Here is a 19,546-nt window from a genome sequence, read left to right as displayed (position 1 = left end):
ACAAATACTCTTGCCTTCACCCAAGTAGTTTAAAAGGAAGAGGAAATTAAACTCCTCCGGTTCCGCTAAAACCTAATAACACAGTAAAACGAATGTAATAATCCTGCAGAAAAAAAATACGCTGAAAGAAAAGAAAGAAAGACAAGAAATCAGCCCTTGGGGAGCTGATTATGGGCTTTATAGATATTTCAGCCTGCGTGAAAACTGCCCATTGGAGATGAAGACTGTGAGACTCATGGGATACGTAAAGACAAACTGTGAGGTAGTTTTGAAGACTGGCACAATTATGCACTGATAAGATACTAATAATGATAGAGCAGTCACAGACACTTCTTTGGAGGCAAAATTTGGGTTGTTAGGAGTCCTGGAGACCTCTAAGTGACATGTTCTGAAATATTACTGGATTCCTGCAGCTTCAGTGTGAAACTTGAAAACAGGTACATAGGAAAATGATACAAATGTACTGAGAATAAAGGAAAAGTTCAGTGCAGATGGCTCCTGTTCAGGAAAATATGGTTTGACCTGGACCAAAACAGGGAAAGGCTTCTGTTACTAGAAGTTAAGGTTATAGTTTTTAAACTAAAAACTAGAGAAAGCCAACTGGCACAGAAAAGCATATAGTTCAGGATGACACATACTTACGGGTGGGAATGTTATTAAATCCTCTGTATTCTTAGAAAAAAGGACAGGAAAAGGTATTAATAAAGTCCAGGAAGGAACCAGACAAACAGTTTCTACACGAGAAGTGTATGAAGCAGATCACGTAAAACAGTCAGCCAGAAAAAAAACCCGGATATTTGTGTCTCTATAGATATGTAAAAATGCTGAGGCTGATTGCCCTGGTTTTCGGCTGGGAATCTGACCTAATTTAGGCATCTGAGAACTCTGATGAAAGAAAGTAAGTGTTAAAAATGGTACGGCCAGGGCACATGCTGATATAGCCCTGCTGAAGTAGGCCATGTCGCTGAAGGATCGGAGCTATCGTATTACAGGAAGCTTTGTGTCACATCCAGTAAACAATTCAGCTGCATCAACAGATGTGAAAGAATTTCCATGGGCTGAAGGCTGTAACTGCAGGACTGTACCATTGATCACATAACGAGGATAGTAAATGTGGCAGCGATGTGCTTGGGGTAGAAAGACAGCTGTGCGAGCAAACAATACAGAAATAACAAAACCCTTCAAGTACAGCTAAACAAACGGGGCAAATGTGCCGAGGTGTGAGGTGTGTGTTCAGGCTCCACAAGTGTGACTCCTCATGGAAACCACGCGTTCAAGATCCAGAGGGGAGCTCCTCGCAAGACGAGGAGAAGCAGCTCTTGACTCAGGCCTGTGTCATCCTGAGCCTCCGCAGCAGGGGTCTCCTGGGGGCTGGGGTCTCCTGCTCCCCATCAGGACGCCCAAGAGCTTTGGCCTGTAGCCTATGGCAAATAACCTTCTACAACTTCAGCTGCTTAATTAAAAAAGTAATATTGCATGTCTGTGTGTGAGGTTTGACCCTACCTGTGTTTAGTGGATATGTCTAAGGAGCTTCTCCTTTGCTTTTTTTTTTTCTGGATCCTTAAGTGCTCAGCTGGAAGACACGCACCAGGTTGTCCCAGCTGTTGCTTTGGGCCATTGACACAAGCAGCACCAGATACTGGCACAGCCCAGCAGAGAGGGGAGCCTACGGGTGAGCCTGGCCCTTTGCTACACAGCTACAGAATTAGGTCTTGGAGAAATACCATAGGAAATTCCAATATCGCTGAAGAATCCCTTTTCTTTTTTAAAAACACCTTCTCCTGTCCCCAGAAGAGCAGTTGCTCTGACTGAAAGTAGAGAGGGCCCTTAGCTGGTACTCCAAGTGTTGCTTGGTACTAATAAACCACATGCACTTGGGGCAGTTCTCTGCTGTGGAGGTCAGCTGGCCAGGGACAGCCTCTGCCCACACCACCAGACCTCTTCATCAGGGCGACGGCATGCAGCCTGCCTGCTCGCAGTGGTCCTGGCTGCTGACCCATGCCTGGGAGCCAGTGGGGAGAAGTCAGCTAGCACAAACCAAATCTGCACCAGGGAGCCTGCTTGTGAGCTAGTGGGGAAAGAGAAATGCATTCCAGTGACCAAAAGCTTTCCCTGGAGCTGATTAATCTATTAGCACCAATGTAAATTAAAAATACAACTTGTTGGCCCCAAAGGAATGCATAATACATGGAAATATTTGATGAGAAAACGGCAAGCTTGAAACCTGAGCTCTCGTGAGGGCTTCCCTATCGAAAGGTTTTGGTTCCCTTTTTCACTCTCTTGCAGTGCCATAGATCTCGAAGGAGAATTGCCGCTGGGAGCTCCTTCACTGGCAGGTACCTGGTGCTTTGGCAGAGGCTGAAACATGGTTGCAGCCCCCACAGCAGCCACCTTCTCTTCTGAAACTCCAAGGATGCTCTCAGCTTCTTGGGAGTAGGGATGGGATGGTTCTTTTGAAACCACAACCTGCCCCCCGCCCCCCTCCCTTCTTCTGAAGGAAGATCAGCACCAACTACGTTCTCGCTTCTCATTTTGAGAGTAGCGGAGGTCATTTAATGTTTGCTACTACTTAGTTCCCAGCTCTGTTTCGGGACCCATGGCTCATGCTTGCTCATGGGAAGTTCAAGGGCTTGGGGACATCTCAGGGTTTTCCCACAGACCTGCCAAGCCTACACTCTCCCCAGTGCTCAGCCCAATGGTGCCCAATGGAGTCACCAATGCTCATGGTAGCATTACAGCCCGTGGGGGCATTAAAAATGTGGTTCGGCAAGCAAATAATGGAAAAAGACAGTGTTTTGAAACTCATTCAGGGAACTGAAGGAAACAGGTCCAAGTCCTTTCTATTTTAACATCTCAGCAAATATTTTATAAAAACATAAAGGCAACATAAATTCCAGGAGAGCAGCTTTAGTATTCTTTCTTTTTCTGTGTGTGTTTCTCTGTCTCGCTTTGCTGCATTGTCACACACATATACAGAGAGGGAGAGAGGAAGAAAAGAAAAGCAGAGTTTGAAGCTTCAAATCAAATCCATTTTCTTGAGGATTTGGGTTTGGTAAAGGTCGCGCATTACATTTTCACAAAAAAGCCTGGAAAGGCGAAATAAATTCTCACAACCCCTTCTAGCACCATCCAGCCAGCCATGCAGGTGAGCAAAGGCATAGTGCTCTAACATCTCAGATACCAAAGATAAGAGTGCACTGATAAAAGACGTTTCATCACATGATGTGGGGAAAGTTTTGTACAAGTTAGGACTAGCTGCTCAATGCAGGTTCCTCTTTCAATTCTCTGAAATGCTTTAAAAACAAAATTATAGACACACAAAAAAAAAACCAAATTTCAAAAGCGGTTTCCTCAGTTCAAACCTCCCACCACTCCCACACCATCTCTATAGATGTTACTTCTAAGATGTAGTATAAACTACACATAAAAGTTACTTGTGCTTGCACGCATAGACTCGTAGTTGATAGTTTTTAGAGCATTCTGTTATATCATGTTATAAACTACCCTACACAAAAAAAATGAGGCTTATTATTTTGTTTTGTTTACTTGTTTCTTTAATGTAAAAGAAATCTTTTTTTTTTTTACCAACACTAGCAGAAAGAGAAGACACCTAGCAATTCATCAGCTAAAACCTATCCTTTCTTTTTAAAGGCTATACAATCACAACAGGAAATATTTTGAAATGGTCACACTAATCACAAGACAGACTAGTCTTTTAGGCTGAACATGTGTTTATATTAGTCTCCTATTTTTAGGTCACATCACATGCCAACTTTTTGCCATTGCTATTTGTATTTTAATTATAAATGTAATAATTTTTTCAGCCTTTATGAATAATAGGATCATACTTCATTCTTGCTTCGTTTTTACTTGCTATACTCAAATTCATAATCTGACAGAAGCAAAGAGTGATAACTAGCTAGTTCACATTAAATTAAATGTCTGCCTTTTGTTTGCCTCTTAGTTATTGCCTTTTTTTTCCTTGTTTCTTTAAGCACCTGCAGCAAAACAATATTTGGGGAAGATGCTAATTTTGGTCTAAGTCCTCAAAAGGAATTAGGCATCCAATATTTTTGGGGAATCGGTCCTTAGGAGGAGCATTCCTGACAGGTTTCCATGCTCCTTTCTGCAAAAGCAAAAGCAAAAGCAAGCTTGTCTCCTGCTGCCAAAACTGTCAATGAAATGTAGCAACGATACTTTGACCAGGAGATCAGTATGTCAGTGACCTCTCTGCAATGGCACGATAGCCAAAACGCTCTGGCTTTCTAGATTAGAGCAAGGATCCACCTTCTTGAACATGCCTGTGTAAAAGGATGGCTCTGGCACTCCAAGAGCACTTCGAAAGTGCTGGGATGAAGTGGCCTGAGGACAACACCCACAATGAGCTTCCTCGTTATGACTCCTGCAGGAAGCCATGTCAATAAGGAGATGAAAATGCTATCGACTTCTCTGTATCTTTTTGTGAAGAAGTCTCCTTGCAATAACAAGAGATAGATGATTAAGAAGCAGGACTTTTCTGAGAGCTGACAAGACTGTGGGTGTGTTCTTGAGGATGATAATCAGATCATCTTCAGTTCCAGTGCGCTCTCTCTCACTTGCTCAATGCCTTTAAAAAAAGTCACTTTCCTACTCTGGTTTAATTTTCTTCTTTTTTTTTTTTTTTTTATAATACGAATATGTTTGCACTGCTCAGCTACCTTGCTGATGATGGTTTAAGAAATATTAGTGTCTTGCTTTGTAAATGCTCCAAGAGTTAAAAGGAGAACAAGCAGCGTTTGAAATTGCCAACATAGCACCTGCTTTTATTTAAGTGAAGAAGCAATCTGTAAAAAACATACTTGCATGCTTACTCTAAGGTGAAAACTGTTGCTGTAATGGACTACCCATTTACTTAGAAGATTTTCCATTCTTTTTCAGAATGCTTCCAGAAGTTAGATATGTTCTGTGTCCAGTTTTACAGAAAGTATCAATCCAATTAATTCACATTAATTTACTGGAATCAGTGGACTTGTTCTCATGGTCCATTAACTACGTTTTTCCCAGACAAAGCAACAAGACCTCTTATGCTATCATCTCTGCAAACCTTTCAGTGATTTCTTAAAACAATGAAGTAAGCTTGATGAAATCATTCAAAAGTTATGACTCTTGAATGAGTGAGGTTTTGTGCCTTTTTTTTGAATGTCCAGTTCAAGCCATATTCAAGGGACTGCATTTGTCAAAACTGCGTCCAGACATTTTTCTTTCTAAATTGAGCACTTCCTTGTACCTTAAATTGGGATACCCAAATAATGAGACTTCCCAAACCTATTATATTATCCAAACAGAAAATTATTTCTTTACAGGGAGTGGGTTTTTTCTGCCCAAATAACGCAATAATACCCTAAGGGGAAAAATCTCCACAAACTGCAAGGTACAATAGGATTTTCTGGTTCTCAAATGACTGAATAGCTCATATTATGAAAGACAGGGTATGGCTTTGTACACTGGGTTTCTGATGTTTTGTTCTTGCTACTAGTCAAGCTCAAGAAAGCTACAGTTCAGCTGAAAACCAGTTAAGAGTTTCTTTAGAAACTGGGTGTAAAATGAGATTGTGGTTAGTTTTGCTCAATCACAAAAAAAGACAGAGACACAGGAAAGCAACCAGTACCTAGAAGCAGTCAATACAGAATGCAAGCCCACGGAGAGAGCCTAGAGCACACACCATCCACACCTCCTCTACTCCCCGGGTTGTAGAAACACAAGTAGACAGAGGCACCTGCCTGCCCAGGCGTCTCCATGACCCCAGCTGACAAGTCCCATACCTCGCTGGCTCACAAGTAGGCATTTTAGAATGAGATCCAGAAAGCCAGGACACCAAGCAGCAAGCAAGCTAGACAACAGGAAACACCTTGGTCCCCGAGAAAGCTGCAGCTTTTGACATTTTGCTGAGGGTTTCAAGGAGGCCTCTAGCTATAACCATGTATTACGACTAACATTTCTCCTGGAGTGAGGTGCTTGCATCAGTCTTATCTCACAAAAAATGGAAGGACCCAAACCAGCAACAACGGTACTGCTCACATTCTCCAAATATCACTCAATGGGGATGTGGGAGATAGGAACTTATTTCTCTCTTCAGAGTCATGAGATTTGAATCTATACCTCCCACTACGCAAAAAAATTTTCTATTAGTTGCTTCATCTAAAACATATAAATTACATTGAAATAGGAACTGCAGTTCAGATGTCTTCTCCTCTCAGGTACTGAACAAAACACTACAGTCTTTTTTTCTCACCCATGGACTTTATATCCCAGTTGCACCATGCAAACTGGAACGAATTGAGGTGCAAGAGTAAAGATAAGCTATACATAAATAACTTCAACGTGGTGGTTAATGCATTTCTGCAAGAATGGTTGATTCCAATCAGATTAGATAAACATCTCTAGTCTGTAGGGACCACTCTAAGCATCCACAGGATTAAAGGGCACATGGAATTGCTACCTTTCTTCTGGCTGTATCCCATGCAGGATCTACTCCAGTAAGTTTCAAATAAGTGCTTTGACTATTTATGGTATACTGGGTCCTCAAAATGATACAGCATAAGGAACAGTATTTCCCCACACCACAACTGTGGATCATTTCAGGACTTCACTCTGAGTTGGGTATTAGGATATATGTGCTTATGAGCACTTAGTGACTGGGCTTCATAGTTTTGGTATTGGGCACCCTTAGCAAAAACTGAGCAGTTGAAGGCCTCAGTCTTGAGTTTTAGCACTTACAGTTATGACAAGAGAGTATTTAGGCTCCCTAAAGCCTTTTTTCAATGCAAGCATTAAGGTCGGATATTGGAAATTCCACCTTTTCTCCTTTAGTGTGAGGTTGGGGTGAATGCCAACAAGTAGGTCAGGCATATGAACATGCAGAGGCCTGATGTTGGGCATATTTGTGGTGAGCCACAAATACACATTTGCCTTGCTCTGCCTTCTGGGATTGTGCCCCTTTTGCAGAAGAGTCTCCTTGGCTTATACAACTAAATCACCCTTTTGGTGAGCATAGTCCGACCCCAGATGGATTGCCGGCGCTGTCTGTTGTAAGCCTCAGTGGCAGTCGAGTAAAAGTACTTGCCTTTCCTGCTTTTGCAGCAGTACCAATGGCTTTTCTCTAGGTCAAAAATCCTGGCAGGTATTCCATACTGTAGTGCCACTCAATCAGCATCCCAGTCTTCCCAGATCATGGTATGTCCACAGACATTTTAACTTTTCGCTTGCCAAACTCCTTGAGAACACATATCCTGTCCATATATCCTGTCCCAGCAGACTGGGGAAGGAAAAAAAGCTACCTGGCTCAACTCTGCTTTTTTGTAGCATTCTTCCAGACACAGTAGTCTGGACATAAGGGATTTGTGGGGTTGGACGAGGGTGAGTCTGGCAGGTGGGTATGGTGCCTTCACTGCTAATCACCGGGTCGAGTGCGAGTGCTTCCTTTCCTCCCGACAGCAGGAGTGAAGTCAGGATGTTTCTTGTTGCACAAACGCGCCTGATTTCCTGGGTTGTTTAGAGAAGGATGATGCGCCTCAGCTCACAGGGCTATAGGTATCTACTTGCTCTACCACTTACTGAGGTCCTTTACATATCCAGCCCCCCGCCCCGGCTGGGATGGGAGAACAATATAAAGATCCTGTGCTTACATTGACTACATTTACCTACTAAGAGGGGCAATTACACAGAGAGATACCTAGGAAGCTGTTTTTCCCACTTGAAGATCAGAGAGAAAGACTTCAGTAAAAATGAAAGCTGGGCTCATGGAGTTACAACACGGGGCAGGTTGGCCTCAGAGCAGAGACCAACCTAATGCTTTTGTAACATAACTAGGCTCACAGGACATACACGGAGTAGTTTACTCCCATCTCCTCACCCCAGCACGAGACCTCAGCTCTCTCTTGCGACATCCTTTCATTGCTGGTATGACTGAATCACATCAGTGGGTCTATGGATGCCTCACTGTGAAGGACAGGGTTTGAGGAAAGTAGCAGATATCAGGTCATTTTTAGTGTTGTGTGGTGTCAGATAGCAGGAAATCCTGATATTTACAATCAATGTGTGATGTTGGCTTCTCAAAATAAAACTCTGTCAGAAGGATGAATGAGAAGACCATAAGATTCTGCCTGACAAAACCACTTCTACCAAACTGTTGTCACCTCTTCAACCCTGTCGTGCTTTTCTGATGAGAAGCTACCTGAAGGTTTGCTTGGCTTTCATACTCCCAGTTGGTTGGAAAGATGGATAGATCAACTTATTCATAGACTGTAAATGAAGAAGAAAAGCACGAGTGTCTAAAAGATTGTGTATTAAAGAGTTAAGAGGAAGGGAGGAGAAATAAGGAAGTAGTGGTTGAAACAATCTGCTTTTAAGCATACAAAAACTTAAAAAAGACTTGATAACATTTTAAACGGAGTGTATAAACAACACAGAAGAGCTCCAAACTAGGTGTTTTTTTCTGGGGGATGGGGACATCCAGAGCTGGTGGAAACTGTAATGGGAATTTCAGAAATGGAAGTCTGCACTTTTAGCCAAAGAACAAGCACAGATTTCTCACCCACCCAGACTGAAACATGAAGTGAAGTGACTGTTTCTAATAATAAGGGAGATTGGTTTCTGAACCTTTCCATTGTAGAGTAGCGCCATTTTTTCTACCCAGTTATTTCGTTGGAGATTTATTAGATCAAAAGTACATAAAACACAGCAAGTGCTGTGAAGTACTGTATCTTGGGGTTTGCCACTAAGGGCAGCTGGACTGTCAGCATCACAAAGAGAAATACAAACTGATTTGCAAAGAACATTTACATACTCTCTAATTCTGATCTAAGAATGCTATGCTGGCTTTTTAAAAATTATACTATATTTTGCTGTCTCTCCACTGGGGAAAAACTCTTGTCATTTTTCATCATTGACAGTAGTGATTGACCAGCATTACAGACTTTGTAGCCCTCACATAGAAAAAAAGTTCTAACTGTAAAGTCACTGTGTCTTGCAGATGTGTGTTCAAAAAAGTGCTGTCATTTGCAACTGTCTGTACAAAGGGTATTGCCAAAACGTACGGCACCGTGTTTCCCCAGTGTGCGTGGTCGTGGAAAAAGACTTAGTTTAAGGATGTTAGAGGTGGTCTAGGATACATTTATTTCAGAAGTGAAATAAATATGTACAAAATTAATATAAAATAAATATATATAATTGAAAATATTTCATCTTTATCTTCAGAGCTATTTAGTAGTTAATGGTTGCAAGCTTAACTTTCTGTTTCTATATAACCCCATTTAACATTTGTGCATGGAGCAATAAGACAGCATGTAACAGTTTGTAAGATTTTTATTTACCAGCATCACTGCAAGTTGTCTATCTTCGCTGCCTTTGATGGCTACACATCAAGAGAATTAAGCTTTGGCTCAGATCTCGAAAAAGGAAATAAGCACCCACAAGACAGTCTCTAGAGCGCATTTCTCCTCCGGAGGAGGAGAGCATTGAGGCATTAATGTTGACATAGAAAGTGCAGACTATTTCAGGGGAGACTTTGATGTTTGTCTTCTTCCCAGAAGAAAGTAAAAGGGCACAATGGCACTGGGCTGCAGAAAAGGAAGGCGAAGGCCAAGTCTCTTTGGACCGCCATGGGGATAATGTGCACCGAGATGCTGGGCCAGGCAAGGCTTTCTATGAGCCAATCAATAAATATGGTTCATAGAAACACTGTAGGCTGCTTGAATTTAAATGTGAGATTCTTTTTTTTCACTACCTGTTCTTACCTGGCAAATGAGGTTTGTGGATGGGCATGTGGCCTCATCTGGAGGGGAAGGATGTGATATGGGAGTGATGCGTTGTTCACTTTATCATTAATTTAGAGGCAAGAATATAAAGAAAAACCAAACAACTGCTGAGCCCAGCTGCTGTTCAGCTTTGTTTGAAAAGGATCTTTGGTCTATATTCACAGGTCTGTATTTCCCCTCTCTCCCTCAATAAGGTGAATGTGTTGGTTAATTCTTGCCAAATTCGATAAAGGGTGAAGGTTAACTAAGTTTCTGTGCGTTGCATAAAAATATTTGGATGAAAGCCTGGGATTCAGGCATTTACAATTCCACCTAATGTTTTTAGTTCCTTTCCCTGATTTCTGCAACTGCATATGGTTTTCTGTGCATTATGGCCATAATAACACAGGAGAAGGTTGTAGACATGTGCAATGACAATAATGACAACCTTCATTATATAGTAATCCACCACAAGTCACAGAATTTTAGGAAGAAAATAGACTACTGTTTTCTACTGCCCCCAGAGCCACTAGAGAACTTGTTGGTGTTATCTCCCCTTCTGGGAAAGTGTCACTGCCAGTCTCATGCTAACTGCTCAAAATGCCTTTTTCAGCCTGGGATCAAAGCAATAAAATTGTACCTCAGAATAAATGGCAGAGTATTTCATGTGGTTAAAAAAGACAGTCTGCAAATCCTACACCAAATCCTGCTTGACTCAACACATGACAGACCCAATTTATGAATGGTCCAAGTCCCGGTGAATACATTTATCTTCCATTGAAGGCAACAGGAAGTGAGAGCATTTAGCATTCGGCTCTCTTGGGCCCACAGGTGGACACCAAAATATCTTTCATCTAGAAGCATGACTTTATTTCTAACACCTGGCATACTTTGAATTTCTGGCTAGTCCTTTGTGAACAAACCTCTACTTATTAATTTCTTTTCTTCAGATTTATTTGAAAAGTTTAAGCTGATGATACGTGGAAGATGAAAACATTTTTCTTTGCTGAAGCAGGTGGGGGTAGAGGAGCATTTACAGCTCCTGTAGCATGTTAGCCTGAACCGTGAAATTGTTGGCAATGGCAAGATGCAACAATATGTTTTTTATTTCAAACGTGAGGAAGTCAAATCCCTAGGTGCCCCCATGCTCCTTAAAACTAGGCAAAGATGTTTCTGACCACCTATTTTTCCTTCTATACTCATGACTACACTAGTCCCTAGACAAGTTAGAGCAGCCAGAAGAGCAGGAACAACCAAAGGAGCTGGTATTTCTGTAGTACAATTTGTCTCTCTCTCTGCTCTCCTACTGCTAACTGGCATAGGAATAATGTTTACACATGCTGGTGTTCCCCATATAACAAAGTGATCCCCAGGCACTGCTGTGAGAGACTTCAAAGTTTATTTTTGCAGTACTGCAGCAGCAAAAACTGGGAGGTGCTGAGAATTTACTCCACTCAGTGTAAACCTTTTCCAGCTGAGGGTAGACCAATCATCTATGTTACTGATATTCAGATCGGTTGTGATCTCTGCCTCTCTCATGTATTCATGTACTCATATTCATGTATTCAGCCCACAAACATTAGCAGGAATAGACACGTGAGCTGAGCAAACCTATCAGACTACTATAACATGTAAACCTGTGACGTGTCCTGTTAGTTTCTTTGAGAAGTGTTGTTGATGGAAAATTTTTCATTTAAAAAGCTGTAAAAAAGTTTTCACAGGTATATATGATTTAAAATCTCAAACATTTAACATATGCTCAACCTGAAATGTCTCAGTGATGAGTTTGTGAGGCTAATTTATCCACCAACAGCAGATTTTAAGGTTATGTATCTACACAGCAGAGAATTTCTGAGATCACTAAAGCCAGGCACTTAGCAGGAGGTGTTAACACCTAGAGGTGTTAACAATACCTTTATGCCCCACGCAAGAAATGCGTGACCAAAAAGGCAAGTCTTCATCTGAAAGAGTGGGTTACAAATATTTTATTTGACAGGTATGTACAGACTTAGGTCACGAATTGGGCTCATAAAGAGATGCTGTACGCAATGTGTAAAGCAGTGTTTAGCTCAACTTGCGGGCTTGATCTTGCTCCTGCTTAATTCAGTCTCACATTGTCATACTGGCAGTCAACTTCTGTTAGCTGCCAACTTTTTGACTGTGTATTTCTAATGACCACAACAGCTCTGATCATCGCACTGATTATTTAAGCACTGAATAACTGGGACCATCAGCTTTGCAGAGACTTGGGATTGAGGGGAGGGGAAGGTGTCCATAATGAAGGACTAATAATAATTCCTTCCTTGCCAAAATACTCACAATGCTTGTATACCTCGGGAAGGTTACTGCTCTAGCATCTTGGACAAATAAACATCTGAAGAACCTGGGAGCCAGAGTTTCATCAGCATGTTCCCCTGGTTGCTTTGCAGTTTAGTGATCAAACTAGTGAAAAGCTGGAAGTCAACAAGCTGAAGAGAGCCAGCTGCCAAGAAACTTCACAAGTCATCTGGCTGGAAAATGGACAAGTTTAAACCCGCCCATTTCCCTTTGATCTTTGCTGGAACCAGTGCCCTCCCATCAATTTTCCAAAGGCAAAATACCCCATTAGAAAGCTTTAGCTCTTTTCTCGTCATTGTTCAATGAGTGACGCTATGCCCTATGTACAGTGCATTGTTCAAACTCTTGTCCTCAATACCAAATAAATTATTTATTTATGGGCATTTTTGTGGCATCCAAAAATAATTTATGTATGGGCATTTGTCGTAGCATCAAAGTGCTTCAAAAAGACCCACCATTTTTTTTATTTGCAGCCCTCCTTTAATATGAAGATTATTTAACCCCGTATTACAAACAGAAAAGCGAGGAATGGAGGCCCTGAGTTGCCTAGGACCTGACTTCTCAGAGCTTTTGGCATTATGTAAAATGTTACTGTTTCAAAGCCACATTTCTATTGACTGTATCTGGATCTGTGAGTACTAAATACTTCTGCAAGTTACACCCAGGTGTCTTTTAATAAGCATTTGAAAATGAGGAACTCGGAGTTGGTGTCTCTTTCTGAAAGCCAGAACCCCTTAACCCCTTAATCTGAAACAGGATTTCAGGCTGTTGATAAAATGAGCATCACATGGGTGAAAGGATTAAAGCACCAATGATGACTTAGGTGTCTCAGAACGGGATCTGAAAGAGTCAGCAAAATGCTGAGATACAGTGTGAAGTCAGCACTCTTCACATGCTACATACCTAAGTCATCCAGAAGAGATTATGGATGAGTCTTGGAAACATGAAAACTTGGAAAAAAATATTATTAAGTCTCACAGAACATCTCTCACACAGGAAAACTACTGGGAGACCTGAGCCTTGAACCTTCCTTTTATGAAGATTCCCTGTTGCCTTTTCTTTCTGGGGACTGAATATGATTTGCTAGAATCTTTTAAGATGGTTGATATAAGAGAAACACTTCTCTTCCCTGTCTAAATGATAGAGTAGCGGTTAAGGTCAGGAAATAAATGCCTTAAGTTGCCTCCCAAGTCTGACCATGTAACTTATTGTCTGACCAGCAGGTTGTTTTAACCACAAAACTGCTGGGTACTACCCATATTTCACATCAAAGATGTGCAATAAAAATTATAGATATGACAGCTCAGGGAAAGATGAAAATGCCATGCAGGAGGGCAAGAGATTCTCTAGCCTAGTGACAGGGGCAGTCATCTGTAAGGGAGTGGACATGGCCTGGTCTCTACTCTTTTGATTGGCCCTTGGGGCTATGCAGTGACTACTTAATGCGAAAGAGTGTCCTTGAAGACGAGACTATAGATCAGGTATTTTGCTTTCTAGATGAACGATATTTCAGGCGTCTGCTCCTTTTTTGTCCAATGACCACTGCTTTCTCTTCCAGCTTCAACTGGCCAGGTGCAAATCAGCCCAGACTGTGGTAGCTGGCATACTAGCTATCTAGCAAGGAAGGAGGTGGATAAGGCTTTAAATACTTTCCAAAGAGAGTGTTGAATGGGCATGCTCTTTCTCCTAGGAGAGTGGTCTAGAGAAGTAACACTATTTCCTCCTCCTTCACTGTGTTTGAAAAGAAAGCACTTGTATTACTAAAGAAGAAACCCAGTCTTACTGATGTGCTTTAAGCATGCTCCTTACTGGCACTAGGCCAGCTCTCTCAGTCCTGTCAAAATACAATTGCTCTATCATTACAACTGAATATCTGCTCTATACTTGTCCTTAAGTATCTTAAGTACTGCTATCTTAAGTACTATTATCTTGTGTTATGAGAAGCAACGACTAGGGTGTAATTCCCTAGTAGACAGACCCTGTATGAGAATCGCCCCCACTTCGAGCTGAAGCTTTGAAGTTCCACCCCACCTCCATTTCAGGCATTTCTCATGTATCTATTTCTTAAGGAGAAGCCCTCTTCTCAGCATCACACAAGACTTTTAGATGGAATCAGTGGCAGGATCTCATTTCCCAGGACATCACTCAGTCACCAAAATCACAAGGCTACTTTGCCTTTTCCTGCAGCCCTACCTCTCAGTCAGCGTGTGTCCTTCAGCAGCAACAGTCTCCCTCTGAATTAACTGTTGATTGATATTCTGTGCTGAAGTTTACATCTGTAATATTTACTCTTAGATGACTGAAGGCTACACCATAGTCCACATGCACAAGGGAGCTGTTACTACACAAAGGATATGTCAATATTAGTAAATTAAATGCTGTCAGAATCTAGGCTTAGGCCATAAAATTCACTTCCTTGGGCTGTTACAATTCTGGCACAGTTTTGATTCCCTCTCTCAAGCAACTCTGTGCCCCACACAACCATCTTGTGCAGTCTAGGAGTTATGATAGACCAAAGACCATTCCAAAAAGTATTTCAGAGGCTAAGAACAATTGTTGTTACAGATGTGTCAGATAAGCTAAAGACCAGAATATGACAGGTCCCAGCAAATGGATGCAGTGCAAAATTAGTTGGGTAAAAACGTATTTTCTGTGTAGACCACTAGAGGGTGCAGACAAACCTACTTTCCCCTGAAGATTATTTTTAGGTTACTGAGACCTGGATATTGCAGGTTTTTTCTCCAGAGTCTTTGAGGAAAAGAGCTGAAAGGATCATGCCTTGCTGTCCTCTACAACCCACTTACGTCATGTGTAGCATGTAACCCAAAGTCTATCTTCCTTCCCTTAACTGCTGTCCAGACACCACCCTCTGTCCTCATCTACCTCAATTTCGTACTACCATTTTTCCTCTTCTCTTTTCCCCCCCCCCGCTTTCCTTCACCATTTCTGTTCCTGCGTATCCACAGTTTCCTACTCCCCGCCACTCCTCTGTGCTCCAGGAGGACTTCCCTCTGATCCCAGCACTGCCTGACTGTCACAAGATGAAGCAATAAAAGTACGAAAGGCTTATTCTCCCAGCCTTCAGCTGCTGCACCATTGTAGCCCAGAAGTAGTGTCTACTCAGAGAACCCAGGATCCTGGGAGAACAAGATTTCAATTGGGCATGCTTTAGAGAGTCTGAAAGACCGATCATATTTTTGAGAAGTTATGGGGGGAAAAAAAAAAGAAAGAAAAAGTCTTTACAAGATGATTCCTGTCTTTGTGCTTACTCACCTACTCAAAGCAAAGGCTTGTGTTCCTGAATATTCCCTTATTGCCTCAGCAATTGCCTCATACAGCTAAACTCTGCGTGTAACATCCTGCCAAAGAAAACGCAAAACTTTTCATCTTAAATGTTGATCAGACTTACAGGCAGCTCCCTAAGGAATTTGTCACGCTGTGGTCACCACTGATGTTTCCGTGCTGCAGCAGATCAGATTTCCTCTATGAGTAAGAGCTGCAGAAAAGACCAAAGAAAAATCTTTTAAGGATCAGTTGTTATAAAAAAAAATAAAAATTAGAAGAAGCACATCTAAAGATAACGCCAAACAGTGATAACTACTGATAACGCTGCCTTTTATAGCTTTAAAACACAGTTTACTAGCTGTAATACGTACCTGTGTAGGTTTACTAAAAATGCATAATATCCACATCTGAAGACAAAGAGAAGATAAAAGACCACATAGTTTTTGGTGACTTGATGTTTTCCCTTCTTATTTTTGCAGATCTGAATCAGAGGCAGTGTTATCTAGCAAGTAACCCTAGCTGCTTCATAATGACTGTACCGGTGCGTAGTTTCTGTTGTTATTTCAAGACTTAACCAGTAGCTGGGAGAGCGAGGATGTGAGGGTAAAATTCTTTTCAATTCATCAACTACTGAGACTGAATTCCTCATGCAGCGGTGGGAAAATGTGACAAAAAAATGTGCAGCTTTTGATGAACAAGCTTATAGATGCCTTGCCCCAGACTGATCAACGCCTGGGCCCTCATCAGTCTGTGCGCAAAAAGGCAGAACGTCTCTGTCACGATATCAATGAGAGCTAAAGTCCAGCATTTTAAAAAATTGAGCTGTTTCATGAAGCTTGTGCAGATGTCTCTCTCTCTTCCTCTCCCTGAGCTTTTGTTAAATACTCAACACTGAAAAATAAGACTAACAGTGGAAAATTTCAGCAAGGGCGGAAGGATTCTGATCAAAAACGTGTGAAAAGAGACCAGATCAAACTGACATTACCAGATTCAAAGGATGTAGAAAATTAACGCTGTGTGATATTTCTTATTGATTAGCACCTAAATTTAGACAAAAATTGGATTATATTACTCATTTTAAACCTATTTTAAACTAACAACCCTAACTCTCAGGCTGAGTCCCTCTCAGGTTTCCTGCATATAAACAGTAAGCCCAGGAGGAACACCAACTTGGCCTTCCCATTTGAGAGCTGTCAGTAAGAGAAAACAAGCCCAAACAACAGTCCCAAAGACATTTCCTTATAAAATGAGCTCATTTTGTCCCGAAATTTTTGAGGCAGTTGTCAAGGACCAAGCTCTCCCATTTCTGTAAAGTAATTTTTCAGGGGAGAGCTCCGTTTTCAAGCTCATTTTTTCTGTGAAAAACATGAGAACAGTGTCAATAAATATCCTGATACAAAAAATGTCCTTCTGTCCTTTTGAAGGCTTTGCAAAAATTAGATGCAGCAGTGAAATCCCCTGGACTTCTGCTTCAAAACAACTTTTTTTTTTTTTTAATCTGGAAACTATGCAAATATGAAATAAAGTTGTTAGACGGCAATACGTGTGCAAAACACCACCACATCTTTTAAGCACATCGAGAAATAGTGTCGCTGCCCCTTCATTTCTGAGCAGGACCTAGGGAGCCCACCACAGGATAACTTCTTGAGGCCAGATTGTGGGCTGCTGGGTTTCTCCCCTCTAGCCACTCGACCAGAACACAGCAGTTACTGGGGGAGACCACATTTACCATACAAGGAATGGCTTTTCTAGGGTTTGTTTCTTTTCCATCCTATTATGCCGCTACATATAACGTATGGCTCCCTCCGACGGAGAGCTGAGGAGCACACCCTTTTCCCAGACCAAACAAAGATACTCATGCTGAAAGAGAGTGCTGAGGGCAAACATTTTAAATCACCTCAGCTGGCCTTTTCTGCATTCACAGTCATCAGTGTGAGCAAAATTGCCTGCACAGGCAGATACATCTGAGTTGAACCCAAACCCACTCTGAAAGACAGAAGATGAATACACATTTTTCGATAAATGTACCTGTAGGGAGGCTAAAAACTGAAGGCTGAAGCAGTGGGTGAGCTGCTGGTTGGTGACGGGGGAGGCCTGCGTTCAGTTTGCTCTTCCCACACCAAGCTGGTGAGTACTTTCCCTTGAGCTGTGCCCCTGCAGAAACGGGGAAATGTGACTGCAGGATGAGTAGGCACACCTCAGCCAGCTTTCATCGGCAAGCTGTGGCACAGGCTGCAAGTATTTAGCAGCTCAGGCCATACAGAGCTGTAAGGAACAGCAAATTGCTGAGCATCGGTACTCCAACTGAGAAGACCAAGGCTGATGTAAGTGCTCCTACCCATGCCATAGCCTCTTCCCGAGCAGAACGGTGACATGCTCTTTGGCTGTATCTAAACTGACATACAGCTGTTTGCAAGGGAAAACTTGGGAATTTTGATCAGATCACCTGCACTGTTGAGCTGCGAAAATCAGGGCATTAAGTCTGGCATCAACTGGGATTCATCCGCGTTCCCCACGTGTAGGTGACTGTGACAAAACGTCTGTGGCTCACAGCATCTTTTAAGGGTGAAATTCATTACAGCGGTCTAAGGGCTGCCGTAGTAGCAATCTCACAAGTAAGGTGGAAGTGATTTAGGAATGGAGTCCAAACATTGATGGGGCTTAACGTGTCTGAATCAAACGAATGCTTTTGAAAACCCTAGCTAAATTCTCCCACCCAGTATGAATAAAATCCAGAAAGTGCTTATAGCAAATGCTGGGCACACTCAAGCAGCCAGTGTCCAAACATTAAAACTGATTACAAGCAAATACTTAAAAAAAATTAAATGCCAAAAACCTGACTCTCCAGTGTATGACTTCACCCAGCGATCCTCATGGCATGTAGAATTTCACTTTCTGTAGGGCAACCTGGTGACAGCACATTGTTACAATAACTGCCCTACAGATGGCTATTTTGTGCTTGTTTCTGAACTATTAAAAAAAAACTTCACGCAAATAGTCTCTCTCCCTCTCTATTAAGAGACAACAAATGCAGTATGCAAGAGTGCACTGTGTTACAAGACTTCCTTCTGGTGCCTGTCTGTCTGAGTTCAGTTTTTATGCATCAAAAGACGCCGATAAAATTACATCGGTTTATGACATGGTTCCACAGTCACTCCTGTGTGTATGTTTCCTTGCTGCAAACCTCAGGAACAGTCTCAGGATGACTACAATACGTGACTCTGCAATAGCTAAAGACAGGTATCAGGTCCAGATTTACAAATAAAACTGTTCCAAAATGATCTGTGTTTTTTTTCTCTCCCAATATGTAGAAGCTCATTCTTCCTCCTTTTAAAAATACCATTGAAGACGCGCTATAATTTTTACTACTCTCCTTACTAAAGCAAACTGTACCCCTGATAACCCCTTATTTTGATAGTGGTTTGTGCAGAGTGAACTCCTTAAAACTGGCGGTAAGGGCTTTCTTTCTCTTTTACTGCAGTATTTGCTGTAATAATTCTGACTACATGTAACATAACTTCTTCGTTATCATTGCTCTATTATTAACCCATACAGTTCGTTCTTTATTTCTACAGCTTACAGTTGTCTGGCACAAAGACACACATGTACTTCTTTGATTGCAGTGAACTTTGTTCTCCCTTCAGATGTAAATAATAGGAGGGAGAACAAATCAGTCCTGACTGAGTCTGACTCCACTGAAAAACAATTTTGAATAAACAATCAAGAAGTGAAAAGCTGTACTCCTTACCTGATCTGGGATGTGCACCTTGAAAGCCTCTTAAATGACAGAGAAGAATTAGAAATAGTTGAAAGTTTGTACTCATCCAACCACAGGGCTCAGGAAATGACCGCGTATTTTTGCAACGATTTAACTCCTTCCTTACTTCTAATCGTCTCCGCTTTTTCAAGTACAGTAAAAAAACCCATCTTACCCTTCTACTGCAGTTTGGCACCTAGTGCCATGCCCTAGGCATGATTTGTTTCACACTGAGAACATGCAGGTGGCCAGAGGAGATGACTCTGATCGCCTCTGTGGAAGAGAGAATTTGCAGTGTCTTCTACATCACTGTGGCCAAGTACATTTTACTGTTGAGTGAAGCTTCTCTGATGAAGTGTAGAAATGACTAAGTAATGGCTTGAGCACCTAACCC

The 19,546-nt window shown here is 41.8% G+C and overlaps 1 protein-coding gene across 2 annotated transcripts in view; it reads right to left on the bottom strand.

Moving 5' to 3' along the window:
- Positions 1 to 19,212, bottom strand: part of P2RY8 (P2Y receptor family member 8) — a 36,937-nt gene extending 17,725 nt beyond the window's left edge. Inside the window, exons 1-2 of one of the 2 annotated variants that reach the window (XM_074607533.1) lie at positions 19,144 to 19,212; positions 15,520 to 15,606 (exon numbers count right to left, since the gene is read on the bottom strand). The gene's annotated coding sequence lies outside the window, so the exon portion shown is untranslated. Of the gene's footprint in view, positions 1 to 15,519; positions 15,607 to 17,423; positions 17,452 to 19,143 lie in introns of those variants that run through there. The other variant, XM_074607522.1, reaches the window with a different exon arrangement.
- Positions 19,213 to 19,546: the final 334 nt, after the last annotated feature.

This window comes from Larus michahellis, chromosome 1, assembly GCF_964199755.1.
Source record: "Larus michahellis chromosome 1, bLarMic1.1, whole genome shotgun sequence".
In the NCBI taxonomy this organism is placed as follows: Eukaryota; Metazoa; Chordata; class Aves; order Charadriiformes; family Laridae; genus Larus; species Larus michahellis.
This window is presented reverse-complemented; position numbering and strand designations above follow the sequence as displayed.